The 8,545-nt window shown below is 39.8% G+C and overlaps 1 pseudogene; it reads left to right on the top strand.

Moving 5' to 3' along the window:
- The first annotated feature begins 6,094 nt into the window (after positions 1–6,094).
- Positions 6,095–6,425, top strand: LOC130868203 (60S acidic ribosomal protein P1-like; annotated as a pseudogene).
- Positions 6,426–8,545: the final 2,120 nt, after the last annotated feature.

Below are 8,545 nucleotides of genomic sequence, written 5' to 3'. Positions count from 1 at the left end.
CAATTCAAGAATCTCAAATGGCTGAGAAACACTTAAAGAAATGTTCAACATCCTTAGCCATCAGGGAAACACAAATCAAAACTACTTTGAGATTCCTTCTGGCACTTATCAGAATGGTTAAGATCAATAACACAAATGACAACTCCTGTTGGAGAGGATATGGAGCAAGGAGAACACTCCTCCATTGCTAGTTGAAGTGCTAACCCATACAACCACTATGGAAATCGATATGGTAGTTCCTCAGAAAATTGGGAATCGATCTACCTCAATATCTGGCTATATCACTCTTGAGCATATACCCACCCAACAATAAAGACACTGTTCAACTATGCTCAGAGCAGCTTTATTCATAATAGCCAGAAACTGGAAACAATTTAGATGTCTCTCAAAGAATGAATAAAGAAAATGTGGTACCTTTACACAATGGATTATTACTCATTGTTAGAAAAAAATGACACCATAAAATTTGCAGGCAAATGAATGGAACTAGAAAATATCATCCTGGGTGAGGCAACCCAGATCCAGAAAGATAAATATAATATGAACTCATTTATACATGGATATTAGTATTTAGCTGTTAGTTAAAGGATAATCATGCTACAAACCACAGACCCAGAGAGATTGGATAAAAAGGAGAGGTATAGGGAGGGCACATGGATCTCCCTTGGAAATGGTAATAGAATGAATTTTATAGATGAACTGGTGAAGTGGAAGATCAGGTAGGGGAGAAAGGGATAAAGGGAGAAAGTATGGGGAGAAGTGACTGAAATAGGTGGATATTTAGTAGATGATATGGAAACGTAATGCAGTGGAAATTTCCTAGAACTTACGAGGGCAGCTCTAGCAAGGACTTCTAGCAATGGAGGATATGGAGCCTAAACCGGCCATCTTCTATAACCAGGCTAGGTTCATACTGGTGGGACTGGGACACCAACCCAGCCACAAATCCTGTGACCCACAACCTGTTCTGCTTGTGAGATGAGCTGGGGTAATGATGGCTAAGAGCTTGTGGGAGTGGCCAACCAATGACTGATCTAAGGGAGCCCATGCCTGAAACTGCCTGGATGACCAGGATTTGGAAGCTGGATGTCTCAGAGAACTAAGGTAGAGCCAAGTGCAACTGACAAAAGCAAAACAAAAGAGCAGAAGAAAACCAAATAAATAAATAGTCAATGAAATGATTCCTAATGATATTTTGCTATACTCATAAATTGGATCCTAGCCCAATCATCACCAGAGAGGCTAATGGGAACAAACACAGACACCCACAACCAAACATTAGACAGAGATCTGGAACCCTACAGAAGAGGGGCTCAGGATTATAAGACCCAGAGGGGTCAAGGGCACTGGGAGAACATGACCCATAGAATCAACTAAGCAGGGCTCATAAGGACTCACAGAGACTGAACTGGCAACCACAGAGCTCTTGTGGATCTCTGCTAGGGTCTCTGAATATATACTATGATTATTTAGCTTGTGGTTTTTGTGGGATTCACAAAAGTGGTGTAGGGGGTTATCTATGACTTTTTCCTGCTATTATGACCCTTTTCCTTCTACTGGTTTGCCTTGTCCAGTCTTGATATGAGGGTTTGTGCCTAGTCTTATTGTATCTTATTATGATGTGTTCTGTTGATATCACTGGGAGGCCTGCTCTTTCCTGAAGGGAAATGGAGGAGCAGTGGATCTGGAGGAGAGGGCAGTGGGGGCTGTGAGTATTAGAGGCAGGGAAGGCTGCTGTTGGGATAAATTGTATGAGAGAAAGATAAAGAAAAAGGAAAAAATAAATGTAACCACAATTGAACCTGTTGAATTATGTATTTTTTCTTTATCAACACACTTTAAACAGTTGATTTCAATGAATTCCTAGGATTTTAGGTAAGAGAGAAAGGAAAATTACATGATATCACTATGTCTTCATAAAAATGGCTAATTTTTTTTAAAAAGTCTGACTATAGCAAACATTTTGAATGTTGTAGAAGCTAAAACTTTCATAACCTGCTTGTGGCAAACATGTGCAGGGGTGGTGAGTCTCTCTCTCTCTCTCTCTCTCTCTCTCTCTCTCTCTGTGTGTGTGTGTGTGTTATGGTATATGTGTGTGTTTGTACAGTGAATATATATTTTTTAATGAAACTTCCAGGAATGCATATTTCTGAGAAATACTTGAATTACTTGAAATTGCTTACTGCAGTCAATTCAATTTGACATAGTATTTAGCACATATTATAAAAGTAATCAACAGCAATTGTTTCTTTATCTTAGCCTTTCTGGACTAACATAGTTGCCATGGTTACTCTGCTATGGGATTTGGTGCAGAATGAGCATCCATTCGTGCTTCTTGGAGCATTGCTTATTACATATTATAGTTGTCCAGTGCTTTTTAAAATTCTGTTAAGCTTTCCTTTCTTTGCTATTTGACTATAGAGTATAAATTTCCTTTCTGCCTAATTTATTTGAGTATAATTAAGCTTATATTTATATCAGTATGACTCAGAGAATGACATTTTATGCAAAAGCTCACCTATAAAAATATACACTGTTACAAATAGTGCTGGCATAACAATATTAACATGTAGAAGAATGAAAATAGATTCACATCTATCACCATGCACAAAACTCATATCCAAATGGATCAAAGATCTCAACATAAAACACTGAACCTCATAGAAGAGAAAATGGGAAGCACACATAGGAGACTACTTCCTAAATATAACCCCAGTAGCACAGACATTGAGAGAAACAATTAATAAATGGGACCTCCTGAAACTGAAAAGCTTCTGTAAAGCAAAGGACATGGTCAACAAGACAAAACAGCAGCTTACAGAATGGGAAAAGATCTTCACCAACCCCACATTGGACAGAGGACTGATCTCCAAAATATACAAAGAACTCAAGAAATTGGTCATCAAAAGAACAAATAATCAAATAAAAAATGGAGTGCAGACTTAAACAGAGAACTCTCAACAGAGGAATCTAAAATGGCTCAAAGATACTTAAGGAAATACTCAACATCTTTATTCATCAGAGAAATGCAAATCAAACAACTCTGAGATTCCATCTTACACCTGTAAGAATGGCCAAGATCAAAAACACTGATGACAACTTATGCTGGAGAGGAACACTCCTGCATTTCTGGTGGGAGTGCAAACTGGTACAGCCCCTTTAGATATGGTGATTTCTTAGAAAATTAGGAAACAACCTACCTCAAGACCCAGTAATACCACTGTTGGGTATATATCCAAAGGATGCTCAATTATGCCACAAGGACATGTGCTCAACTATATTCATAGCAGCGTTTTTTGTCATAGCCAGAACCTGGAAACAACCTAAATGCCCCTTGACCGAAGAATGGATAAGGAAAATGTGGTACATTTACACAATGGAGTACTACACAGCAGAAAAAAATAACAATAGCTTGAAATTTGCAGACAAACGGATGGAGCTAGAAAACATCATATTGAGTGAGGTAATCCAGACTCAGAAAGACAAATAACATATGTACTCACTCTTAAGTGGCTTTTAGACATAAAGCAAAGAAAACCAGCCTATAAATCACAATCCCAGAGAACCTACACAACAATGAGGACCCTAAGAGAGACATACATAGATCTAATCTACATGGGAAGTAGAAAAAGACAAGATCTCCTGAGTAAATTGGGAGCCTGGAGACCATGGGAGATGGTAGAAGGAGAGGGGAGAGGAAGGGAGGGTGTGGAGAAAAATATGTAGTTCAATAAAAACAAACGAAAACAAATATTTGTTGTTCAGTGCCAAACAGCTCTGAAAACACATATACAAGTAACATTATATGTGCTCATCAGGTTATATTTGGGAATATTTATGCATACACAAATACATATATGCACATAATAACATTTGGTTGAAAAAGAAAGGGGAAAGAAGAAAGGTTGGAATTCAAATATAGTCTTAAAAATAAACAAAATGCATAATGGTCTACGAGAGCTAGTTCCAGGACAGGCTCCAAAGCTACAAAGAATCCCTGTCTCGAAAAACCAAAATAAATAAATCAATTGATTTAAAAAATGCATAATGTAAATAGAAATTTGTGTGTGTGTGTGATGTGGGATTTCATTGGCCAATAAAGAAACTGCCTTGGACCATCTGATAGGGCAGAATTTAGATAGGCGGAGTAAACAGAACAGAATGCTGGGAGGAAGAGGAAGTGAGCTCAGATGCAGGGCAGCTCCTCTCAGAGCCAGACGTGATGCAGCCAGCAGCCAGGTCAGACATGCTGAATTTTCCCCGGTAAGCGCACCTAGTGGTGCTATGCAGATTATTACAAATGGGCTAAATTAATATGTGAGAATTAGCCAAGAAGAGGCTAGATATAATGGGCCAAGCAGTGTTTAAAAGAATACAGTTTGTGTGTTGTTATTTGGGGGAATTAGCTAGCCAGGCTGCCGGGAGCTGGGTGGCAGGAACGCAGCCTGCAGCTCCCACAACATATGTGGTGTGTATGTGTGTGTAATCAAAAATGTTTCTCCCAAACTGGTTAGTGAACACTATATTCAGAGTGGCCTTGAGATCCATTTGATACCTACTTAGAATTTCCTATCAGTCTGAGCTTGATCATTTGCCCACCTGTAGAAAGGAAACAAAGATGGCTGTCTCAGAGTATCCCTTTGAGGACTTTAATAAAAAAATTCTACAAATAAAAAATTGTCTGTGACTTATAGTAGCTCCTAGAAAATATGAATTTCTCCCTCCTATTCTGCCTCCTTCACTCTCTGACATTAACATGATATTCTACCTACAGAAAGAATACATGACCAGGTAACAGCAAGCGTGAATAAGTCCATATCTCCACTATGCATTTGCAGTCAGTGTCATGTCTAGGTGTAGTGAGCTATGGGATGGTCTGAGGAAGAGGACAAAAGTAATTACACAACTTCTAATTATACAAGTCTATACAGGCAAGATACTACCATTCCTGGTATTTAATGTGCTTTCTCATCCTATTTTCCTCTGTGTTCCAAGTGATTTATTTCTCCTTATACTTTGAGAAAAAAAATAACAGTAAAAAGCAAGCAGGATCAATGGGTTGACAATATAATTACTTCTTGGAAATGTCACTTGAGATAATTACTGAATAGCAAGATGAAGCCAGGAAGGAACAGACCATTTTGTCAGTGTCCCTCCAGCGTGAAAGCTATGAATCATAGGACAAACTCGGTGGTTGAAACCTGATGGACAAACATGCATATCTGTGGGGAGTCCTGTTCGAATCCCCCCTTTTCTGTGAAGGAGACCCTGAGGTGATTGGAAAGTGTATGCAGGGATCAGCAAATGGGGTACTTTCTCCAGAGCACAGTTTTAAGAACACAGGGTTGAGTGCATGGGGCAGCGAGCCTTGGTGAGAGGAGGAAGTGGGCTGCTTTAGGAGCTGACTTAGAAATATGATTTTATCCACTTTTTCTAACAGCACTTGCATGCATCACATGGGGTCACTCTGTTTTCCAGGGGCTCTATTTGGCTCAGAGCCGCCGTTGCTAGGCAACAGCCTGCCTCTGAGCTCAGAGCATGATTCAGGAAAATTGGTATAAGCATCTGCATCCTGGACACTGAATATCAGAGAGTGGGTGGGGAGGATGTGTGGGAAGTCTTAAAAAGGAAGCTATTTTGTTGTGTTGGTGGAGGTCTTCCCAGATGGGGCCATATCTTGTAGTATGGACATATCAATGACTATGGTGGAAAAAAGTAGGAAAGCAGATGGCCAATAAACCAAATGTATGACACCAATGACGAGTGAAATGTGTTTAATACATACATGACATTTAGGAAACAGGACTGGCAGTGCCCCCACTCTCCACTGTTTCATGTATTATTCACAGAATATTATCTGCTTTCTTTTTCAAAACTTAGGGCCAAGCTATTTAAGAAAGAAGATCCAAATAATCATGGCAGGGAGACAGAGAAACAACTTAATGCTATCAGCCAGAATTTCTTCAAAGTTTCCACACAGGCTTTTCCTCTGCTGCTGCCAAGGTGCTCGGTCCTTTCGAGGACGCTAAGGCCACGCGTTGGGGTGAGACCCTCACTTCGTCCGGCGACTAGCACCGTGCAGGCAGTCCGCAACATGGCCTCCGTCTCTGAGCTCTCCTGCATCTACTCCGCCCTCATCCTCCAGGACGACGACGAAGTGCTGGTCACGGATGATAAGATCAATGCCCTCATTAAAGCAGCTGGTGTCAATGTTGACACCTTTCTGGCCTGGCTTGTTTACAAACATTGGGAGCCTCATCTGCAATGTAGGGGCTGGTGGGCCTGCTCTAGCAACTGGAGCCGCACCAGCAGGCAGTCCTGCCCCCTCCACTGCTGCTGCCCCAGCTGAGGAGAAGACGGTGGAAGCAAAGAAGGAAGAATCCGAGGAGTCTGATGACGTCATAGGCTTTGGTCTTTTTGACTAGGCGTTTTGATACCATGGCTAATAAAAAGATGAATCTGTAAAAAAAAAAAAAAATCCACTCAGTGGCAGCCCAAACACAAGAGATCCAGAGTCTCTCCAATAGGGAGAAGAAACTGAGCTCTTGCTGATGGCCATGTCGGAGGAGCAGCAGGTGGCAATTGACTTCAGGGGACTGGCCCACCAGCATGCAAGACACTGATGGGTGAATCTTGGATAGGAAAGGCCCCAACAGTTTCAGTCCCAGAATGTCTTTTGCTGTTGTCATTTTTCTCTAGTATCTGTCATAGGGTGAATGAGTGTGGGGAGATTCCCACTGCCTTTAATGTAGTATGATTATCTCATGGAAATATCCTCTTCTACTGGGCATTTTTACCTGTGGATTATTATGAAGATGATTTCCTCTTAATCTGTACTGTTTAAAGTGTTTTCCCCCACCCCTGATAAAACAGGAGCCACAGAGGATAGAAAAATAGAACAAGGAAATGTCACACTGCTAGTTTGTTTCTCTCGGGGAGCCATACAGACTGTGGTTTAGATTAATGATTAAAAAAGAAAAGAAAAGAAAAGAAAAGAAAAAAGACTGAGTCCCAGAAGTTCAGCTACCTCAAGTTCTTCTCATCTTAACGTTGGGAGATGTCTTCACAGGTTTCAGTGTGCATCACAGCTGAAACAAAGCTTTAAAATCTGACTTAAGGTTAGATTAGTATGCCTTTGCTGGTAGCTTTGAGGCAAAAAACCTTGGGAAACAATCTAAAGTTTAGAAAGGCACATAGTTGAGTGAGGGACTCATCAAGGTCAAGGACCAAGAATAAAGCAGCCTAATTATTATAGGTTTTCCTGCTAGAATCAATTGATGACCCATGATGATGATTCCTTGAACACATTTCTCCCCTCAACTTTCCGATATAAAGAACGGTTGACAAATGGTTATGCACCCAGAGGATTTAGAAATGACTGGTTGTTTTTCATATATAAAAGTTTTGATTTCTGATTCTTCTAAGATTTCTTATAAGATTGTCTTTTGAGGTAAATAATAAAATGATTGGTCCTTTCTCTGTGACTACAAAACGCAGCCTGCCGGTATGAGAAAAATACTTTGCTTGCTTACATTTTGTTAATCTATAATAAGTTGCTTGGATATAAATAGATGTGGGTTCTTTGGATAATTTGGTTTTCATCTATAGTATGTAGGGTGTTCAATTATGTAAGGGAAATGAGAAATGTGGTTTTTTATCTGTATTCATTATAATCACTCACATGGAAAGTAGAATGTAACCACACTGTAATTTTATGTTGCTTGAAAGATTTTGCTGGGATAAATAAGATGTAAGGGAAAAATAGAGTTAGTTAGAAGAAAAACATCAGGGTAGAAAAACAGGACAGAAAAGGAATAGGGTAGAACAAGCAAAAGTAAGAATAATAAAATGAAGAACTAAGCTTTGGCCCTCAGAAAATTCCTCATGTATCTGTCTATCCAGAAGCTCACCTGCTCTGTAGTTCCTTTCTAGTTTCTCTGACCTGCTGAACGCTTGCCATTCAGTAACACCCTACGTGAGATCCTGGCATTTTGGAGGTGTGTGTGCATGTGTGTTTCCCTTTTTCACTGGCCCCAGAGAGTTAAGTTCAGCCTCCCCTTGCTGACCTCAGAGAATTAGGTTTTACTTGCTCAGATAGAAGGTCAAGTTGAGTGATTAGTCTCTCAACTCTGTGGATCCCCCTTAACCGCTGAGCTGCTAGAGGCTGGTCCTCATGGCAGCGAATAAGCTCTATATTGTTTTACAAACTGTCAGTACTAATCTGCACTTCCATCAACAGTGTGGAAGGGCTTTATTTTCACCATAGCCTTGCAAACGTTTATTATATATTATTCTTGATATTGCCATAATAACAGATGTCAAACACTATATTACTTTGATTTTGATTAACATTTTCTTGGTTTCTAGTGATGATGAATAATCATAGTGTGTTTGCTGGTCAACCCTATATCTTTTTTGAGAAAAGGTCTCTTACGTTTCTTTGCTTACCTATTTTAAAATCAAATGTTTTGGCTTTTGTTATTTTTTTGTATGATGTGAATTATATGTATATATATAATATTAACCATCTATCAATGGTATATAT

Source organism: Chionomys nivalis, chromosome X (genome assembly GCF_950005125.1).
Source record: "Chionomys nivalis chromosome X, mChiNiv1.1, whole genome shotgun sequence".
Taxonomy (NCBI): Eukaryota; Metazoa; Chordata; class Mammalia; order Rodentia; family Cricetidae; genus Chionomys; species Chionomys nivalis.
Note: the sequence above shows the minus strand (reverse complement) of the source record. Positions and strands in the feature narration are given on the sequence as shown.